Genomic DNA, 23,144 nt, shown 5'->3' on the forward strand with positions numbered 1-23,144 from the left:
CAAAAACGTATGCTTAATAAATTCATGATCTGTGTACCACAAACTTATGCTTAATAAATTCATGATCTGTGTCCCACAAACGTATACTTAATAACTTCATGATATGTGTACCACAAACGTATGCTTAATAACTTCGTGATCTGTGTACCACAAACATATGCTTCATAAATTCATGATCTGTGTTCAACAAACGTATGCTTAATAACTTCATAATTTGTGGCCCACAAACGTATGCTTAATAACTTCATTGTATGTGTACCACAAACGTACGGTTAATAACTTCGTGATCTGTGTACCATACACGTATGCTTCATAAATTCATGACGTGTTTACCACGAACGTATGCTTAATAAATTCATGATATGTGTCCCGCAAACGTATGCTTAATAACTTCATGATATGTGTACCACAAACGTATGCTTAATAAATTCATTATATGTGTCCAGCAAACGTATGCTTAATAACTTCGTGATATGTGCACCACACAAGTAGCTTAATAACTTTATGATATGTGTACCACCAACGTATGCTTAATAACTTCATTATATGTGTACCAAAAACGTATGCTTAATAACTTCATGATATGTGTACCACAAAAGTATGCTTAATAACTTTATGATCTGTGTACACAAACGTATGCTTAATAACTTCATGATATGTGTACCACAAACGTATGCCTAATAACTTCATATGTGTACCACAAACGTATGCTTAATAACTTCATGATATGTGTACCACAAACGTATGCTTAATAACTTCATGATATGTGTACCACAAAAGTATGCTTAATAACTTCATGATATGTGTACCACAAAAGTATGCTTAATAACTTCATGATATGTGTACCACAACGTATATTCAGCATGTACATTACTTAACAAATTATACATTTATATATCCTACTCAATAATTCAAGTTCTGCATGATTTAATTTCTAGGCTGGGTAAGTAAAAGTTCCAGCATATTATTATTATTATTATTATTATTAAATGAAAATAAAATCTGAAATTTTTAGCTGTCTGATATCTCCTTTCAGTCAATGCCAAGTTGAAACTTGAGGTATTTTTTCAGCACACAAATCCAACTTTTAAAAGCGAGAATTCCATTTTTGAAAACATCTATATTGAATCTTTTTATGATATTGAGCTTTATTCTCAGGATCAGCTGTGATGATCGTAAGGTTCCATGGTTAAAAACCCACAGCATACAACAATGCAGTGATTGCCTCTTTTATCGGGTTAGCGTTATCTCCCTTTGTCCACACGAATGTACTATGTCATCAACAAAAAAATCTTACATGTTATGTACGTAAATGCATTATGACCTAATTAACCATAAAACCTTCATTAACTGATATCACATCTTTGACATCTACAATTACAATACTGATGTTTTAATGGCCCCAGGCTGATTATGTAAAACAAACTATTCACATTATTTTTGTACACTACCTTCTTTACTACTGAAAGGTTCTTCAACTAGAGGATATTAAGAGAAGGAGTTCCTTACACAATACATAAATCATTTATGACCACAATATTGAACAGACTTAATCCCGAAAGTTTCCAAGTTGGAGTGAAATTTTTTTAGGAGTACAAAAGTTCTCTTGGACTGAGGCAATCCGAACAGAAACACGAGACATCCTGTTGTCAAACCGGAGAGCTGGTCATAACAGCCCTGCAAGTGGAAGAAAGACCAACATATGTGGAAATACTCAACTCCTTATGGATACAAGGAACAGACGTAATAAAGATGAGGCCTCTAAGTACAAAGGAAAAGAAGTGTGCATCATGCATCCTATGGAAGAAAGGCCAATATTGATGGAAATCAAAGGGAAACTTCCACGATTGATAGAAGCACCCAAAATAGAAAGAGAAATGAAGGGGGCGCTTACCAATCATAATGTACTTTTGAGAGAGTGACGTGTGTAAGGTGAAGTTGTTTGCATTTGAAACATGCACAATGGAGATAATTTTTGCATACCTCTATGCTACATTAATGTAATGTGGATATTTCTTTGGATATTGTACTTTTGGAAATTGTCCATGATGTATGCTAACTAAAATGACTGCTCCCTTGTGCTAAACAAATCTGCCAGAATTAGTCTAAAGTACACTATGCATAGCATATATTAAAACAGGGAAATGAATTTTGCCAGACTAGACAATACCAGCTTCTGAAAGTGCAATGAATGAATTACCCACTATATAAAATGTAAAAAAGTTTTTAGCACCTTTTTATCCAATTTACCTCTGAAGTTCAGGAAGTGAAAATGACCTAGTGAAGCTAGCACTTTTTTGAAAGGTGCACATCTCGAGTAAGGCCAAGCTGTATACTCTATAACCCATATTACACCCATCAAACATACACCAAAATAAAGAGAATTAAAGCTTCTTTGAATTATACCTAAGATATACAAGGTCTTTTTTAAATACCAGTATAACCAGTGAGGAAAGCCTGGGAAATTCTTTTTCTTTAAAATTCTAACCCTAAGCAAAATGCGAAAATGTAGAGCGCCACCTAAAATATGAAGATTTCAACCTAATATGAGTCACAGTAGAAATCCGGCTGGAAGCAGCTATTGAGAGATTTCAAATCGTATTCAATACAGAGATAAATTAGTACAGAGTGGTCCACAAAAATAAACAGAGATGAACATGCAAGTGAAGAGTAAAACAGAACAATGTCCATTATAAACAGTGGAATGTCCATTATAAACAGTGGGAAAACAAATTAAAACCAAACAGATAAATAATAAACAAAATAGGAGAGATCCCAATTTTAAACATAACCTTGAAAAACTGCCGGAGACAGAGAAAGTGGACAAGGAAATAAAGCAGAGTCTCTGACAGAGCACCCATGCAGAAAAGAACAGCCGGTGGTGTGTGCTACAAACTGCGACAGAAGTGGAAACATGATAATATAACACATGTGAAATTCAACTGCTCATGAAAAAGGCAAAAGAAAGACAGAGACACGGACCTTACACACAAGCAAAGAAGAGTGATATTAGAAGGAAAAAAAGAAACCCGAGAAGAAACACCATCTGAGCTGGTTAGAGCGTTCGCTTTGGATACGGGAGGTCGCGGGTTTGAACCCCGGACGAGTCATACCAAAGACTTATAAAAATGGTACTAAAAGCTGCCTCGCTTGATGCTCAGCATCAAGAGATTAGGGTTAGGACTGGTCGGCTGGTGTCAGGATAACTTGACTGGGTGGGACATGATGCTACATATCTGCGGCATGATGCCCAAGTGCTAGACATTACTATAAACTGCCACACTGCAGACACCGTAGCGATATGACAGGACAATTGTTAAAGCCACGTTAAAAAAAACAATTCTCTCTCTCTATCACACACACACACATCCACACACACACACACACACACATTGTACTCAGCATATGTCAGAATCAAGATAACCCGAACTATTGGCATACAAAACAAAATTTTATTTATTATATGGTACTGTGTGAATAGTAGATTTTCCAGGAGAAATAAATGTATAATTCACTCCAGTGAGTTATACATTATATTGTTTGACTCCAGCTATAGGAATTGCTTCACCGCCGAGGAAATAAAACGCATTTTTCCACCGTCACAGACTAAAAAACATGCAATATCTTCACCAGATGATGTATACACGTTCTTAAGATTATTATCTGTTTACATATTCTTGTTTTTCCCTTACAAATTCAACTTTCATTTGATCATCATTTCTCGCCAATTAAAATGTTTACAAAATCATGTCTCGTCAATTTAACCTCGGTTGAACGTATCTGAGATATTATTGCGCGCCAACTCGATATGGCATAAAATGAATATAAAATGTGCTTGTTCGAAGATGAATAAGGGATGTATTATGTATTTTTACAAATCTGCAAATAACAACGTTTTAATTATTTTTGAGCACATACGGTGGTTGTAGATGAATCAGTTTGGCACAAACTTGCATATTTTAACGACTGATTGGCAATGTATATTGTCATCACACTCTTCAACAGTCTGTTTTTTTTAAAAAATTCCTTTCTGTTGCTCTCTAAACTTGAATCCTCTAATTAACCATTCAGTCTGTCATACTTCGTGCTTGAAAAGATTCTTCTTTTCACCTTTCAGTGGTGGAATGGTTGCATATATGCCCCTGGGGTGATCAGGTCTGATGAGTTGATATTGCCAGAACTTTTCTTCCTCCCTGTTTGTTTATTTACATCTGCTATAATTCATCATACAGTGTTAAAGATCGCATTGCACTTGGTAACTATGTATATAAAAGGACTTTGTTATCAGTATATCTAATATGAATATGTGCTATTTTAGGACTATCAAGCTGAATACTGCCATATTTGACTCCATGAAATAGACTTAAGTCTGTCTGCCAATTAGAGTCAATGAACCATACGTCAAAATTGGTTTGGAAGAGAGTAATTTTAAATCATGGGTTTATTTACCTTGGTTTCATATATTCAGTATCTCTGAAACTGCATCACAAAAGTCGTGTAGTGATACAGAGGCATTCAAAGAGCTGATTGGTAGACGTACAGGTTCTACCTTCTTGTCATATGAAAGGTAGTAGTTACTCTCAGTCCCTTCGGAATCCTTCAGTGTGTCGATTGTCTTATCAGAAGCTTCAAGCTGAGTGGTGAAAGATCCGTATAACAATACTGCAATTAAAAAATTCCACAAATTCTGACGAAGAACTTTATATATACATGCAAACAAGAAGCTCGCAATTTGCTGCATGCCTATCTCACCACCACCACAATCACCTTTATAAAAACTGTTGAAGTCCATTCTGTGTAGCTATGTGTCATTTTTGATTATGTGTAAAACAATAAAATAAAACTATTTTGTGTTCTCTAATTATCTTCACAGTGTGACTAGTCTAGTGATTTTTATTCGTGAAACTATATGATCAGGTCTGACTGGTCTGGTAATTTTAAATTAGTGGATTTATTGAGAGGGCCGGAATTTTAATTTCGTGACATTTCTCTATTGAATTTTTATTTATGTGAACATATGATGCTAATATAATTTTAATATGGTTAAATTTTCTCCATATATCAAATGCTTATGTATGTATGTATGTATGTATGTATGTATCTATGTATGTATGTATGTATGTATGTATGCAACCGACTCGTACTGATCCGGTCGGGCATTGAACCTTATTTTATTTGATTTCTAGTACAACCCGGCTCCCATATATGGATGTGTAGATGGATGTTTGGATGTTTCAAGAAGAGAGAAATCGTCGTAGGAGAAATTAGAGATGCATACAGACCTAGCTACACACGTATATGCGTACGTACGTACCTTGACATATATTTGGATGAACTAATTGATGGATGGATCTAACGTTTTGCATATACTCTTAACCGCGTGAAATGAACATAGATTGTCTATATTGCCTTGGTACATTTTTATTCCTACCATTTAAGACATTAAACTCTTTCCGCGGCTTTATACTATTTATTTCTATGAAACAGATAGAAAAGTAAACGTCAACGGAGAATAAAGAAGGTCATAAATAATATAGTCAGTTTCACAAAGACGTATTTAATTAAATACTGGTAAATATATCATCTCTAAAATGTGTTGTTTATCATTTATTTATTTATAATGATAAAACAGGCGGCAATGTGATTTTACCACTAGTACTTGATGTATTAATGTACAACACATTATACAGTATATATCGGATTTGGATGTATTTAAATTCAATATTAATGAACATATGTTGGTCAAGTATGTAATCAATAACAACTTAAAATATTTTGCCAGAACTTGATGGATAAATCCTTTTCTGCATGAACAGATCTGTTAGAAATAAGGCACATACAATCAGAAACGGAGCAAGAGTGTCCTTTCGTGCAGACGGCATATTTAAGGAAGCAATTAAATGACATAAGACATAAAATCTGAAGAGGAACAAGAGTGTCCTTCCGTGCGGACGACATATATAAGGAAGTAATTAAATAGTATGCGTCACTCACCACTTCAAGTGACAAGGTACACAAACTCGTGCCCACAATTCTCTATGTGGAGCTCTCTATGATGTGGAAGTGTACCACTGTACTAATAGTATAATTTGCAACCAGTAAACGTGGGATTTATCGAAGTAATGATATTTTAAATTTCAATGCTGTTGTTAGTAAGAGTTTTGACCGTGTTGTCCTTTATTTTACTCAGTCTTGGAGGTATATTGAATTCATGGTACAATTTGCAAATTAATCTTGTGACCTGTAGCACATTCACACAGCTTTTTCTGCATGTAGGCCACATATTTGAGATGTCAGAGATTGAGGAGTTCATAATAGAAAATAACATCAATTTGAAGTTAAAAATATAGAACATATAGAACTCGTCTTAATATATGAAAGGTATAATTTATTTAGTGACATATGGAACTCGTATGATCAATATTTAGTGACAAGCGGAACTCGTCTGAATTGTCAAAGATATCAATATTTAGTGACAGGTGGAGCTCGCCTGAATATGTTATAGGTATCAATATTTAGTGACAAGCGGAACTCGTCTGAATTGTCAAAGGTATCACTATTTAGTGACAGGTGGAGCTCGCCTGGATATGTTATAGGTATCAATATTTAGTGACAGGTGGAAATTATAAGACCCTAAAAATATCCCAGAGAGGACACGCATTAAGCGTCATGTTGGATAGTCAATGCATGAACGTAATTTAATCACCGAAATTCATACATTGAAAAGACAAATGGGGAGAAAAAGATTGAATCTCAAAATTTAACGTTATGTATCACTCGACATTTGACCTACAACGCTAGATGACCGAAATGCAGCTAGAAATATTTGCTTCGAACTGTCAGACATTCTCGATATCGAACGGTAGCAATTTTATAGACGATAATAATGGCTTGAGGCCTTTTAATCTAAAAGCAATTAAACACGTAGCAAGTGATATTAATAACATCTTTAGGCCTTGTAACCTGAAATCAATGAACCACGTAGCAAGGGATATTAATAACAACTTTAGGCCTTGTAATCTTAAAGCAATGAAACATGTGGCAAAGGATACTGATAATGACTTTAGGTCTTGTAATATGAAAGCATTGAAGTAGAATGCAAGGGGTATTAATAATTAATTCAGGCCTTTTAACATGAAAACAATGAAGTACAATTCAAGGGGTATTAATACTTAATTTATAAAGAGGGTGTTGACAGGGTATCCTCTCTACCCATACATTTTATCCCGTGTGCATAGATTTTAGATGATAAGAAGAAGAAGAAAAAAAAGACATTAGACGAATAAATATATGTGATATAAAACATGCGTTCTTGCTCAATATGTCGATGACATATCACATACTCACGATGGTTCAGAAAAATCTCGCACCTTTTATATAATTATTTCAAAAATTGTCTGGACTTAGTAAAAAAAATGATTTGGATCAGAACTGGAACTGATAGCAATATCATATACTGTCCAGAATATAAACTGAGCTTGTTGTATTAGGTGTTAAGTTTCCAGTTAATTATGAAACACATACATCTATTTACCGTTCTAAATTAGATATAAAAAGATATAATTTATTGGAATAAAACGTCTATAACACCATCTGGAAAGAAGCAGTAATAAAAAGTTTAGCTAAATAGAGAAATTAAGCATCTTCGTCATAATTACCAAATCCGTCTAGACAGGTTCTTATAATGCCACTAGCAAATCCATCTTGCCATGTTCTTTTATTGCCGTTACCATTCAATTTAGACATGTTCTTTTAATGTCATTACCAAATCCATCTAGGAAGGTTCTTTTAATTTCATTACCAAATACATCTAGATAGGTTCTTTATTGTTATTACCAAATCCATCTAAACAGCTTCTTTTAATGTCATAACCATTCAATCTAGAACAGTTCGTTTAATGTCATTACCAAATCCATCTTGACATGTTCTTTTAATGTCATTAACATTCAATCTAGAAAGGTTCTTTTAATGTCATTACCAAATACATCTAGACAGGTTCTTTATTGTTATTACCAAATCCATCTAAACAGCTTCTTTTAATGTCATAACCATTCAATCTAGAACAGTTCGTTTAATGTCATTACCAAATCGGTCTAGACAGGTTCTTTTAATGTCATTACCAAATCCATCTAGACAGGTTATTTTAATGTCATTACCAAATCCATCTTGACATGTTCGTTTAATGTCATTACCAAATCGGTCTAGACAGGTTCTTTTAATGTCATTGCCAAATCCATCTAGAAAGGTTATTTTAATGTCATTGCCAAATCTATCTAGAAAGGTTATTTTAATGTCATTACCAAATCCATCTAGGAAGGTTCTTTTATTTTCATTACCAAATCCACCTTAATACAGGTTCTTTTAATGGCATTACCAAATCCATCGTGACATGTTCTTTTATTGTCATGATCAAATCCATCTAGACAGGTTATTTTAATGTCATTACCAAATCCATCTAGGAAGGTTCTTTTATTTTCATTACCAAATCCACCTTAATACAGGTTCTTTTAATGGCATTACCAAATCCATCTTGACATGTTCTTTTATTGTCATGACCAAATCCATCTAGACAGGTTATTTTAATGTCATTACCAAATCCATCTAGACATGTTATTTTAATGTCATTACCAAATCCATCTAGACAGGTTATTTTAATATCATTACCAAATCCATCTAGGAAGGTTCTTTTATTTTCATTACCAAATCCACCTTAATACAGGTTCTTTTAATGGCATTACCAAATCCATCGTGACATGTTCTTTTATTGTCATGATCAAATCCATCTAGACAGGTTATTTTAATGTCATTACCAAATCCATCTAGGAAGGTTCTTTTATTTTCATTACCAAATCCACCTTAATACAGGTTCTTTTAATGGCATTACCAAATCCATCTTGACATGTTCTTTTATTGTCATTACCAAATCCATCTAGACATGTTATTTTAATGTCATTACCAAATTCATCTAGACAGGTTATTTTAATGTCATTACCAAATCCATCTAGACATGTTATTTTAATGTCATTACCAAATCCATCTAGACAGGTTATTTTAATGTCATTACCAAATCCATCTAGACAGGTTATTTTAATGTCATTACCAAATCCATCTAGACAGGTTATTTTAATGTCATTACCAAATCCATCTAGACATGTTATTTTAATGTCATTATCAAATCCATCTAGACATGTTATTTTAATGCCATTACCAATCAATCTAGACAAGTTCTTTTAATGTCATTACCAAATACAGCTAGACAAGTTCTTTTAATGGCATTACCATTCAATCTAGACAGGTTCTTTTAATGGCATTACCATTCAATCTTGAACTGTTCGTTTAGTGTCATTACCAAATCAATCTAGACTTGTTCTTTTAATGCCATTACCAAATACATCTAGATAGGTTCTTTTAATGTCATTACCAAATCCTTTTTGACAGGTTCTTTTAATATCATGACTAAATCCATCTAGACAGGTGCTTTTAATGTCATTACCAAATCCATCTAGACAGGTTATTTTAATGGCATTACCATTAAATCTAGACAGGTTCTGTTAATGTCATTACCATTCAATCTTGAACGGTTCTTTTAATGTCATTACCAAATCCATCTAGACAGGTTCTTATAATGTCAGGACTAAATCTATCTAGACAGGTTCTTTTCATGTCTTACCAAATCCATCTAGAAAGGCTCTTTTAATGGCATTAGCATTCAGTCAAGACAGGTTCTTTTAGTTGTCATTACCAAATTCATCTTGACATGTTTTTATTGTCATAACATTCATTTTAGAAAGGTTCTTTTAATGTCATTACAAAATACATATAGACAGGTTCTTTTAATGTCATTACCAAATCCATCTAAAAAGGATCTTTTAATGGCATTACCACTCAGTCTATACGGGTTCTTTTAATGTCATTTCCAAATCCATTTGGACATGTTCTTATAAAGTCACTACCAAATCCATCTTGACATGTTCTTTTATTGCCATTACCATTCAATCTGAACCGGTTTTTTAAATATCATTACCATTCAATCTAGAATGGTTCGTTTATTGTCATTACCAAATCCATCTAGACAGGATTTTTTAATGTCATTACCAAATCCATCTATACATGTTCTTTTAATTTCAGTACCAAATCCATCTAGACATGTCAATTGTGAACTAAGAATGCTTTTGCTTTTTAGCAGGTTTGTGTGGTATGGGTCAAAGGACAGAATTAAACGAAATATTATTGTGAAGCATTTTCGCAAGTGTTATTCAATATGATGAATGTATTTAATTTTGCGAATGTTTGGAAACCTCCATGGTTTAGAAGAATGTTGTCTGAGCAGTCTAAATTGAAAAGTGTATTATGATTTTCAGTTGCAAATATTGATAATTTCATTTTATTTGGGAATGGTTTTATTGCCTAAATTAAAACGGATCTCAATCTTTTCTGGATATAGGTGTTTGAAGCATTTGTAGAACTAACTAGCTCATTCAAACTGGTCACAGGCGAACATTTGTTAGAAACAAAGGTTTGGTTAAATCCTTATAATACTGTTACGAGTACATGCTCTTAAAATAAGTAACAAAAAAGAGCAAAAGACAACAAGCTTGGTAAAATTTAACAAATAATTTATTTTCCTAGAGTATAAAGTGAAAAAGAGAAGAAAAAAAAGAACTTAACACTTACGGCAATTATGTGTCTGTTATAGCTCCTTGTGTATTATTGCGCCAGCAGTCTTTTGTTTGTTTGAATCATAGAAATATAATTTCAGGTTTGAATAGAATATAAATTCCAGTGAATGTCTCTAACCAAGAATTTTATCCGAGCACTTTTATATTTCCAGAGAAAATAATCACTTGAATTCAATAATTTGAAGAAAATAGATTCCAGCCCAAAATTACTGATCACAACATATAATATAACATAAAGGTGCTAGATCAGATCTTAAAGCACGAATAAAATAATCCTCTCAGTTACACGATATATAGTTCTCTATTAGACCTCAGGGTTACAATTAGCATTTTCTTTTTAAAAAATTACCTAATGGAAAGAAACCTTCTAGAATGATCCCGATGTTTGCAAAACAATAACCTGGATTATGTATAATTCACTTAGGAAATTCCAAAACCAAGACCCAAATAAACATATTTACTTCTTCTATTAATAATAATACTGATTTTAAACCCACACATATAGAGAATAACTTAGCTACGTATCAGTTGTTCACAATGAATAAAATAAAAAAGGCCAGTCTGGGTCAAGCAAAAATGAACTCAGTCTTGGACAAGATCAAGTCCAACATACAATGTTACAGTATAATAGCTTACAATAAAACTAGCTATAAACCAAAGCAAAGCAAATACATAACATTACAATAAATTGAAAAAGTGTGTTTATTAAATATGGTTTAAGAATCGCATTAGAGTTGTGAATGATTTTATCAATGCAGACGGTTCCTGGATACATTTTGATATTGTTAAATCTAAGATTTCTATTTACATTAATTAGATTTCAAAGCTCACAACTATTCAGAATCAATTATGGCTCAAATATATATGAGCAAATACATAACAGTTTCCCAACGATTTTTTTGTTATTGTTATAGGGTTTAACGCCATTTTTCAGCACAAGATAGGCTATACATGGCAGCCAGTATTAATGGTGGAGGAAGAACCCGGGAAAACCCCGGAAAGAACTACCGACCCACGAGAAGCTACCGGCAAGCTTTCTCACATATCCACATTTTCCGAGCCCGAGACTCGAACCCACGAAGACAGAGGTGAGATGGCAGTGATCCGTGACGGAGAGCGCTTTAGACCACTCGGCCACTCGGGGCCCCTCCAATGATTTTAACAAAACAAGCTCTTCGTCAGGACAAAAATCCAACTTCTTACATATACAAAATAAACACTTAAGACAAAATTTATGAAGAACATGTTAGAATTAGAAGCGACACTTTACAACAAGAGATACAAAGTTGTGCAAAAATGATAGACTGGCGCTCTTTATTTTCATATAACCGGTTCAATTCTATTGTCAACACACTATATAGCTGACATTTATTCCACTCAAAGACATCCCATCATTCTGAACGAAAACCCCACTCAGTTTGGGTGGGGTTGGCGTTTTACGGCAAAGCAAAATCAATAGCTTACTTGGTGCTAAAGCAATTCTCGTAAATTGTCATGCCCAGAGACACACCAGTCTAGCCGATCTAGCTTGATCCAATGGCAAGATTTCAACCTGCATCTTAAATATACATACTGTAATGCAATGTATTATTTATTTGTACTGTACTAATGTATTATATTGTCTTGTATTGTTGTATGGTAGTGTATTGTACTGTATTTTGAAGTATTCTATTTTAACCAATATATTGTATTGTACTGTATTGTGTTATTGTATGCACTTTAAATAAACATAATAAAATAATTTTTAAACAAATGAATTCAGGCATTCTAATCTGAAATTAACGAAGCATATGGCACATGATATTAATAATGGCTTTAGGCTTTTTAATCTGAAAGCAATGAAACATGTGGCAACGGATGGAAACAATTGCTTTATGCCATGTATTTTGTAAGCAATGAATCACGTTGAAAAGGATATTGATAATGGCTTTAGTCACTGTAATCTGAAATCAAAGTAGCATGTGGCAAGGGACAGTTGTTGTTGTTGTTGTTGTAGGGCTTAACGCCATTTTTCAGCACAAGATAGGCCATATATGGCGGCCAGTATAACTGGTGGAGGAAGAACCCTGGAAAACCCAGGAAAGAACCACCGACCCACGAGAAGCTACTGGCAGGCTTTCCCACGTACCCACGCTAGCCGAGCCTTGGACTCGAACATACGCAGACAGAGGTGAGATGGCAGTGATCCGGAACGCTGAGCGCTTTAGACCACTCGGCCACTCGGGGCCCCCGGCAAGGGACAGAAACAATGGCATTAGGTCATGTAAGCAATGAAGCACGTGGCAGGGATAGTAACAATGCCTTGTAATCTCAGAACCAGGACGCACGTGGCAAGGGATATCAATACTGGATTTAGACCTTGTAATCCAAAAGCAATGAAATATATGGCAAAGGAACTCGATTAAAAAACTGCAGGAAACGTTGTCGATACTATGCTGATATGCATACAGCGATAGGAAGTATTGAAGATACGTGTGAATCCTCGTGCTTCTATATCCAGGAGTAAAAACGTTTGTCGCAAGTGCAAATTTGGACAGTCACCGTTGTCTGACAGTTGGCCTCAGAACGTTTGTTTCTATCGGATTTGATCTGCCTTAACATCGTTTGTACTATAACTCCGTTGTTACCAAAGCCAGCAATGTGAAAAATACAAACGTTTTGGTGGACATCGTGGTTCTGATTTTGCTTTGCAAAATTTGCGATGGTTTTCGGCACCGCACCCTGGATATCGGCGACAATGGCGCTGGCAGACCCGCCATCAACTGTTGTACAGAGCACTATGTACACAATATCTTTGCGGCGAATGTATCCAAACAATTATACGTTGTTGACGAATCTTGGAAGACCGGAGAGCGGCTTCAAATGTATGCGACACTCGTGCCCTTGTAGATAGTCAACGGTGGAGATATCAGATACCAGACTGCTTTCTCATATCCATTTTGTTTTAGTATCTCTAGTGCTGCCGATGTTCGCGCCCGAAGACCCATACTTTGGAACGTGGTATATATGTTGGTATTTTGTGGTACATCTGTTGTTCGTATGCTTTCCTAGCATCTTGGAGCTACCTTGTTTTCATTTTCTGTATACAGGCTCCGCATTTCTCCAATTGTTTGTTGTATATAGTAGGGCGACTTTGGGATTTTTGTTGTTTCCTTCGATGGCTTTGGATTACGTTTACTTCAAAGTCTTTGGGTTTGGTTTCGGTGTTTGTGTTTTCATTGTGTTTTGGTTTTGGTTTCGGTGTATGTGTTTGAGTTTGGGTTTTGGATTTGATTTTTGTTTGGTGTTTGTGTTTGGATTTTGTTTTAAGATATCGCGATACTAGTTTGTCAAAAATAATGGGTAATAAACAGAAATAGTAGCACGGAGGCATGGTAGCTTCGGCAAAAAAAAAAATGTGCTCTAGAAATAATGGCATGTTCTGCCACAGGGTTCGCATTTCCCAAGGCAGGCAGCTTTGCATTTGTTGTTTTCCAATGCAATGGAGCTTTTTATATGCACACGTGCGAACGTTTATCTCATTTGAGGAAACACTGCTACATTTCCTGCTCTATGTTGTCAGCAGCACTCCCACTTGTACTCTCCATTGCGAAAACGAAGCTGTAAATCAACCCTTGTAAAATAATTAAATACGCCTATTTCAGAGTATCCACAGCGAAATCCATCTGCGATATCTTTCAAAAACGGTTCCACCTCAGTAACCGCAAATGAGCAATCATTGAGTACGACAGCAAGATTAAGTTTGTCAGGCGCCTGCCGCATGTGCTCATCGTTAAACCTCACCTCGTGAATTTTATCCATTTTGTGCTTAATGAGAGCGTCTAAAAATGTTCTCATATACTTGAACTAATTCTATTTTAAATAGTAATATATTGATCTGTAAATCAAACTGAGTTCGGATGCCATTCTTATACTCATGACACCGAAACATATATTTAATTAGCCTGCACTCGAACATTCTCGTCACCGACTTGATAAAACAAAGTCGCTTCAGCCACAATGGGCTACTTATCGTGTTTTGAGGGTGTACTCTTTCATTCACGATATTCTGCATTTACTTTTGAACTTTATTTACATAAACAATCTGCCCAAGTATGTCTCTTTCCATTTCCATGGTCACTGCCAACTTTACCAACTTATCAATGTAGACATGCTTGTTTCTGAGAATTCGTACAACATCTGCACTATTTTAATGAACCTGTATGATGCATTCAAACGATACAACTATCTGAGAATATATGTCGCTTTTTTTGACATTCCATTCATTTGGCAGGTTTATGCCACTGATTTCAACCTCCATAAATTCTTTTAATTACTTAGGCAATCAATAGTTTTGCTTCCACTCAACATTTTGTATATAAACCGCCACCGCATTTCTTCAATACAATATCCACAACTCATCTAATATTTTTTCTCTTTTTGCCAGTATAAAAGTCTTGCTATATAGCTGTGAAAATATAGTTGATGCAAGTTTGTCTGTAGAAACTAATGATCAAAAACATGGCACATTCATTCATTACGGTCACAATACGATCAGTAAATAATTCTCATGCAGACAACTGCCTATCGGACAAAAACACACTAGTGTACTGATCGCTACAATATCATTGCCTAAATAAGTACATCCCTCTGCGTGAATTTGCTTCTGCAATCAAATGAGTAGTATGAAATGTTACGTTTTGCCTTTCTAAAATTCCTTTGGGGAACTTCTATCGGGATGACTCAACCCCTCATGACTGGATCACTCACGTTACGTGCGTGCAATTTCCCCCGCGGACAAAATTAAATATGATAGATAGGTAACGCTTGTGTGAGGGCTAACTTTTCATGGGGTTGAGAAGAGGACGGGTGGAATGACACCAAAGGGACAAAAAAGGCAAAGCAGACAGTTTTATACTACTCTCTTTCTTTTACAGACGGTGTGCATTTGAGCCGATACCTGTACGTAAGTGCTCTTGTGATGTCCGGAGTTGCTGTTACAGTCATCATGATTCCATGTCAACACGGATACTTGAATAACAATAAGTTTGCATTGGCAACTCTTTCTTCATCGATGACAGGTATTCTGATTGAATCTTCCCAGTCACAGCTTCTCGTCCATTTCAGGAAATATGCGAATAACTTTGTAGGTTTAGCATAATCCATTTTCAAAGACTTCGACCGAAAAGTCTTCTCACTACATTGACCATGGAAATACTGATGTTCTTGAGTCTCATGAGGGGGGATGTCTATTTCGGATAGAACCAGCTCTTGGCAGGCGAGATTGAGTCATATCTTTGCCAATATGCCATTATAGTCGCTAAACGGGACATTGTGAAATATATTCCGGGCAATAAAAAAACAATTCGGAATAAGAAACGGAGAAATTTATCATTTTTAAATAGCGTTTTGTTAGCTTACGTTAATGTGTTTAAGTACATGTATCTTTTGTATGACAAAAAATTATCTCCGATTTTCAGGATAACAGTTGTTTTCTGTTTGAAGTTTACTTATTTACTCTAGTCCACTAAATATTTTCTCGATTGTTAATCGGTATGTTACTAAATATCTCTGATAAATGACTTAACAGTATGTTGACTCTTAAAGTTTCCCTTTTGATTTGATCAATAGCGTATCTAATGAATTATAGGCCTAAGTGTAAATACATCCTATTTCGATGAACAAGCTGTCTAATGTCCGTATTATTTATAGGGTATCGTCTATAGTGTAAGCTTAATCATCCCACTTTAGTTACAGCTTTTAGATTACAAATTATACAACAATTAACATACACATAGCAAAATTATCTACTATAGAGTACTAAATAATTTTCGGTGGTGTGTGCTGTAGGCTCCAATATTCGTTCGAGCCGAGAAATTTTTTTCTTCTTCAAAAGACAGTTGATTTCATTTTCCTTAAAGTAATGTAGTGGAATAATATGGGGTTATTGTGCTTTAAATCAGCACAATATATATGATTCAGCTATTTGGGTTCCGAAATTACAAACAAACAAAAAATAATTTTTAAAAATAATTCCAGACCATTTCACCTGAAAATTCAAGCGTTGGTCACTAACGAAATTTTAATATACATTGGAACGTATCGAAGTATGTTTAGAATTAGTGCCGTACAAAATTGTTCGTGGTACCCAGCTCTGTGTTGTCAGCAGCACTCCCACTATATATATCGTATTAATCTGCCAATAGTCTAGAATGTGGCGATATAGTAATAGAATTTTGATATATCGCAATAATATAATGCCAAAAGCCATGACTGAATTCACTATAATTCCAAATATATTATTAGTTCAAGAAGTATTAATCAGCATTTTGCAGTTCCAGTGAATAATTTAAATACAAAAATCTACCCAAATTAAAAAAAGAAAACAATATTAATATTGATTCCACTTCAAATGTTAAGGTAGGAATGAGTAATTTTTCAAGTAAACAACACTGATATAAAAATAGACACAATTATAGAGCCAGGATGTATGTCCGTTTCCTTTCTAAAACATTCAAAGTTGTCAACAAGCTTAGGAGTTTTCAAGTGGAAAACTAATATCCTCGACACAAATTCTAATAAACACGCTTGCTTCCATTATTAAAGATCTGAATATTTAATCTAGAATCATACAGAAATGTTAGTTCTGAATTTTGTTGTTTAGAAAAAAAAATGCCACTAGTCAGGTAGACCATTAAGTTGATTTTAGAATAAAGTCAATTACAAAATACAAATAATATACATAACATCTAGTCATGGAGAAAAGCCAAAACACACACACACACACACACTATATATATATATATATATATATATATATATATATATATATATATATATATATATATATATATATATATATATATATATATATATATATATATAAATAGAGAGAGAGAGAGAGAGAGAGAGAGAGAGAGAGAGAGGGAGGAGGGGGAAGGAGAGCCTTTGGTTAGTTTAATGGTCTACGTCGCAAAGAACCAGTTATTATTGTGTCGAAATAAAATTACTTTCAATGCTTCTTTCAAACCATTTATTTTTTTTCAATAAAATGTTCATGTTTTATGATAATATCATCGTTGTTCTTCTTCTCTTTCTTCTTCTTCTTCTTCTTCTTCTTCTTCTTCTTCTTCTTATTATTATTATTATTATTATTATCATCATTACTTTCAGGTTGCATAGCCATTTTTGCCATTTTAATTGGTGCTAAATACTACTACAGGTTAATGTCAGTGTTCTTCATAAAGGACACGTACAGTAAGAGAAACGTGACGTTGGGCAGCATGGACGAATGTACATACTCCATACATACCACCCGACAACTATTTGTCAGTAAATTGTTTATTATTGAAAATTCCACTGGAGCAGTAGTCAGTCAATCATATTCCAGGCTGTATGTGAACCATTAGATAATTATGTCTTATGTCATGGTTGTTTGTTTTGTGGATTAATAACACATTATTGGCTGTATCATGACAAAGATAAACAGAGGCAGCTGAGAGGATGGGGGACCTTGGATTTATTTCCAACCAGAAATATTTGTAATCTATTTCCTGAAGATTGTCCATTTTTTTCCAGCTAATATAACTGGATATAATGTGTTATTTTTCCACAAATTAGAGTTGGATTTTTAAAACTATATCTGAGGCTGGAAATTTATAGTTTTTATGTTAAAATATCCCCCCCCCCACAAAAAAACTAAATAGGTAGTCCTGGAGTTTAATGCAAAAAGGGAGGTAACCTCAAAACCAAGTTGAACCTGATATTGATTGATATTTTTTACTTTTATTTCAATCTAAGCCTAGTGAGCGATACGTACATCTTATAAAGCACATTTCATTTACCCCTTTGCTATTCTCTTTATATTTTGGAAAGGAGTCAAGAATTCAAAATATTTCTGCTTGTAATATCATGTCATAATTTTGGCGGTATGTGGGATTTACTTTGTCCATCTATGTCTGTGGATCCATCTGTCTTACATCTGTATTACTCATAATGAAACTCCTCAAAAGTTTCACATATTAATATTAAACTTGCAGTGTGTTTAAATTTTGGATGACGTCACAACCCTCTACAGTACTTGGGCTAATGCGGCCGAAAGGTGGACATTTTAATTTTGAATGGCTCACTTGCCCTCACTTGTCCCCAGTCAGCAATGCTGACACCCTAAATATATGAACAACTCACAGTAAAATATATAATAATTTAATCAGTATTAATAATATATAAACTATTCAAGTAATTTCTGGACATAAATCTTCCAATTACACTTCACTCATAAATTAATTCATGAAGTTGGCCTGTTAACAAATGCCTGCTTTATTTCATCATATGAGAGTTAACGTCCTAATGAGAATGAGTCTCCTTTCAGTTAGTAGTCCCTTTTACTCGTCTGTATTTGTTTGTCTCGTCTTCTATTCTTCCTTAATCTTTCTTCATGCATCCTTCCTGTGCTACTCCTTTTACTCCTCCCTTCCGCACCCTTTATGTACTAATTCTCGTCCTTACTCCTTTCCTGTCTGGAGAGTTTAGTGCCGTCTCTTACGTATACCCTGGGAGCTTCTTGAAGAAAATATATGAAACGTGTATCCTGTTCTCCCTATACTCGTCTTGTAATCTAACACAATCGGACGGACTTTTACTAACGGAGCTAAGCTCTATATTTAGACCAGGAAACCCCCACTTAAGTCGAAGTTTGGGTGTCTTTAAATGCAAAGTCTTTTTCTAACATTTATGAAGTAGAGCCCCGTTAATAACAAACTACGGTGCGTGTAAAGCTTGCGCGTGCATCTGAGCGATGATAAATATTTGGCAGGTTTTGCATTGCTAGAACTAACTATTGATTTGTACGAGAAACGCTCTCTGAGTAAATGACTTACGGACCGACTGACTGACTGATTTACTGTATGAATGAATGAATGAAACAAGGAAGGAATTAATGAGTTTATGATTTATAATGATTTCTTATTGTTGTCACTAAAAATAGTCTTGCTCTGATTTTGAGTAACTTGAGGACATGATTTTTTCACCACCATCCCTCAAAAAAAATTAAATGGTAAATGGTCGGTAGGCATTAATCACGCATATCAACTGCTACGATTATCAACGATTATTTTCTATACTGTATCTATCCATGAAGTATTTCTTCTTATCATATACTCATTTTGTATGCTCCATTAAATTTACATTGTCAGAATAGTGCAATATATTCGATACTACACGGCTTCATACTGCATGACAGATATGTATAAAAATAGATTCATGTATGAGGAACTACTCCGGAAAAAAATTATGTACACCGATGACATAGACGCTTTTTGGATGATTAAATTTGTTTGTGAATGAACTAAACAAGTTTTTGCGTCCATTTGAAAGTGGCGATGATAAAGTTAACGATGTCGATGAGTTCAATGAGTCACAAACGAAGCTTTGAAACATGCAAACGAACGTGTCATTCGCAATGTCAACAACAAACGAGAAAGACGCAGTGCTGGCTAAAAGGACTTTCACACAACAGTTGCTTTGCAATTTTGCTCGTTTAACTATTTTGGTACACTGTTAGGCTAGCGATAGAAGACATACACTGTATGATACAGATCATAGCTGGGGTCCCTCCAAATGCAAGCATGCAAGTGACAGCTGGAAATTAGAATGGTAATAAATAAACTTACATTTATACATCTTGTACTTTCTTAGTTCTGTATATCAGAATGACAAAACCGCATTGATTGGAATACATTATACACAGCGAAATCGTACTGTAATTTCGACTACATTTCCTTCCGAAATCACATTATCATAACTTCACTGAAATGACTACAATAAATCAAGTCCATCATAAGCAGAAAATCAGAAATGAGTTAGATCAGTAGAAAGGCAAATTCGATCCATTCTACACCAAGTGGAAAAGTTTTTTTTCAATGCGCTTCCATTCAAAATATGGCTGTAAATTTCAATTTTAAGAAGACCAAAACAAGACGTAAATAAACCCCACTAATGTCAAGCGTGCGACGAAGTTCAATGGTCCCTGGGCGGTTCTATGTGCGCATTAATATTGTTATTGCGTATCGATGAATCTACGGTTGTATACATTTTTTTTAAATACAGCATAAATTAAATTACTTTGTTCCCATGGGAGTGAAGTATTACTCAGAAAAAACTCGTTCATATTTTCCCATACAAATAACGTAACCTATATATATGATTTCAGTTATAAATTTTTGAACTTTTTAGTCTCCCATTCTAGGCTTAGTAACTTCAAAATGAATATTGTTACGACTCTGTGCAGTGGCGTCACTAATTGTATAGAAAGTCATGTGTGGTAACTTATGGTGTCACCAACATTTACCTCCTACCTGCACAAAATTTCAAAAATGTTAATGACTGTTATTTTGGTGCCAAGCCTTATGATGGCATCACCCGGTGCGGTCCGCACCCACCTAGTGACGCCACTGACACTGTGGTCATAACCTATGTAATAGAAAGACGCAAAACCAGGTTTGTAAAACTTAGCAAGTAGTTTAATTGTCAAAGCCAACAATGAAAATGTGAGAGGAACTTAAGATCTTATGAAGTGAAGCTAAAATAATCCTGATACAATTCTATGAAAGTCCAAAAGAATGAAAAATTCCATACAAATTTATAAACTGGAAATGTACTTGTCTGTCAAGAATCGTGACGTTATCAAAATGGCTTTGTCCAAAACTCCTTTGAATGATTGACAGTAGTTCCAGAATAAAGTTATACTCCAAAAAATGAGCGCTATCTATTTCCACTGAACAATCCCAACAAATGTTCTTCCTCTCAAATAATATAGAAGTACAAGATAAAACGCGTCTGCAGACTTGATGGAACATATAAAATAAGCATGACTCCAAGTAGGAATGAAATCTGATTGCACGCTTTCTCCTTGTATACACCTTCTATTACGACTATATTTCGCAAAAATACCCACACGTGTCAGATCATAATGCTCATTCTAATGTTACAAAATACATATACATGTGACCTAACTCATTAATTAAGACGTAACTTAATTCTTCTAGAACCGTTCTAATCGATCTGTCCAGTAGGAACAAAGTCCAAACTTGTATACATTTTGACTAATAATTATATTATTAGTAACACTCAAAACGTACGCAAGCATTTATTGAAAGATTCTATGTAATTTTACGATCTTAATATTCCTAAAGCAGACGCTAGACACGTAGGAAACTACTGAAGATAATCTGTACGATTTACAGCCACGAATAAAAGTTACAAATATTAGATAAAATCATGAACCAGAAATTGCAAAAATTTAGATATACATAACAATATCAAATCGAACTTGGACTGTTACAGACTGGTTGTTTAACTCAAATCCAAATAATATTAAATCTCGAGCACCTCAAAATCTATCCCAATCTCCTAACTTTCCACCTTTCTACAAATTACAAAATGTTAAAAACACTAATTTCATACCAGTTGCGAAATACATACTTTATGGTTTCTTCCTCACACTTATAAAAGAACACACTTTATTGGCTACATAATAAATTTTCATTAAGAAACTATCTCTTGGCAGTGTGTTGTGGTTAATTCCGTATCCGGAGCCACAATAATTTTATTTTGCATGCAAAGTAATTTTATTCATGATCAAGTAAATTTTAGCTCATTTGCCTTCTATATTACTCATACTACAAATAAGTTTTAGCGAAAGAGACACATCTTATTTTCATCATGTTGGAAATGTAATCTTTCTAATTTACATTAGTCTGATAAAAGAATGTGTAATCTGTGGTGAAAACCTATACAGCACTATAATTTTATTAGGATAAACACAGACCATGATCGTCAAATAAAAGATATACAGCTTTTAAGCCCTTCCACAACCGTGACTTATAAAGTAATTTGTATGTGATTCATTATTACATTTTTCATTTTTCAGCTATCGTTTTGTAAAATGTCAAAGAAGGCGAGATTTTATTTTGATGAATATAATATCTAAAACTTCGAAAAATACATGCTTCCAACATTTTGCAGATTGCGTAATTGAAAACACGCAATAAGATAACTCATGTACGTAGGGAAAATATTTAATTATATGCTGTCATGCAAACTGTTAATCAACAGAAGGTAAATAAATTATGTGTTTTCAAGATTTCATAAAAGATTATAGGTGTTTCATTTGAAAATGCCCTATATCAAAACAGTCATGAATCATATATTTATCATATATAAATCATTTTTAAAATCATTTTGTAACACCTGCTGATTGTTTTGGGAAGATTAAAACTAACTGTGTAAATGAAGATAAAACTATTGGTGTCAGAACAGCAATTTCTGTTCTGATCTCACCGCACTCACAAATAACGCAGAAATTCGAATACTTATTTTTGTCCACAAAACTGAGGCATATTAGGAACCTTTGTCCCCTTGCCTGGCCATTTCAGCTGAATACAAAGTTGTTTATCAACACAAAAAAACCACTTCTTAAATCAGTTT

This window comes from Sinohyriopsis cumingii, chromosome 5 (genome assembly GCF_028554795.1).
Source record: "Sinohyriopsis cumingii isolate HCF-2022 chromosome 5, ASM2855479v2, whole genome shotgun sequence".
NCBI lineage: Eukaryota > Metazoa > Mollusca > Bivalvia > Unionida > Unionidae > Sinohyriopsis > Sinohyriopsis cumingii.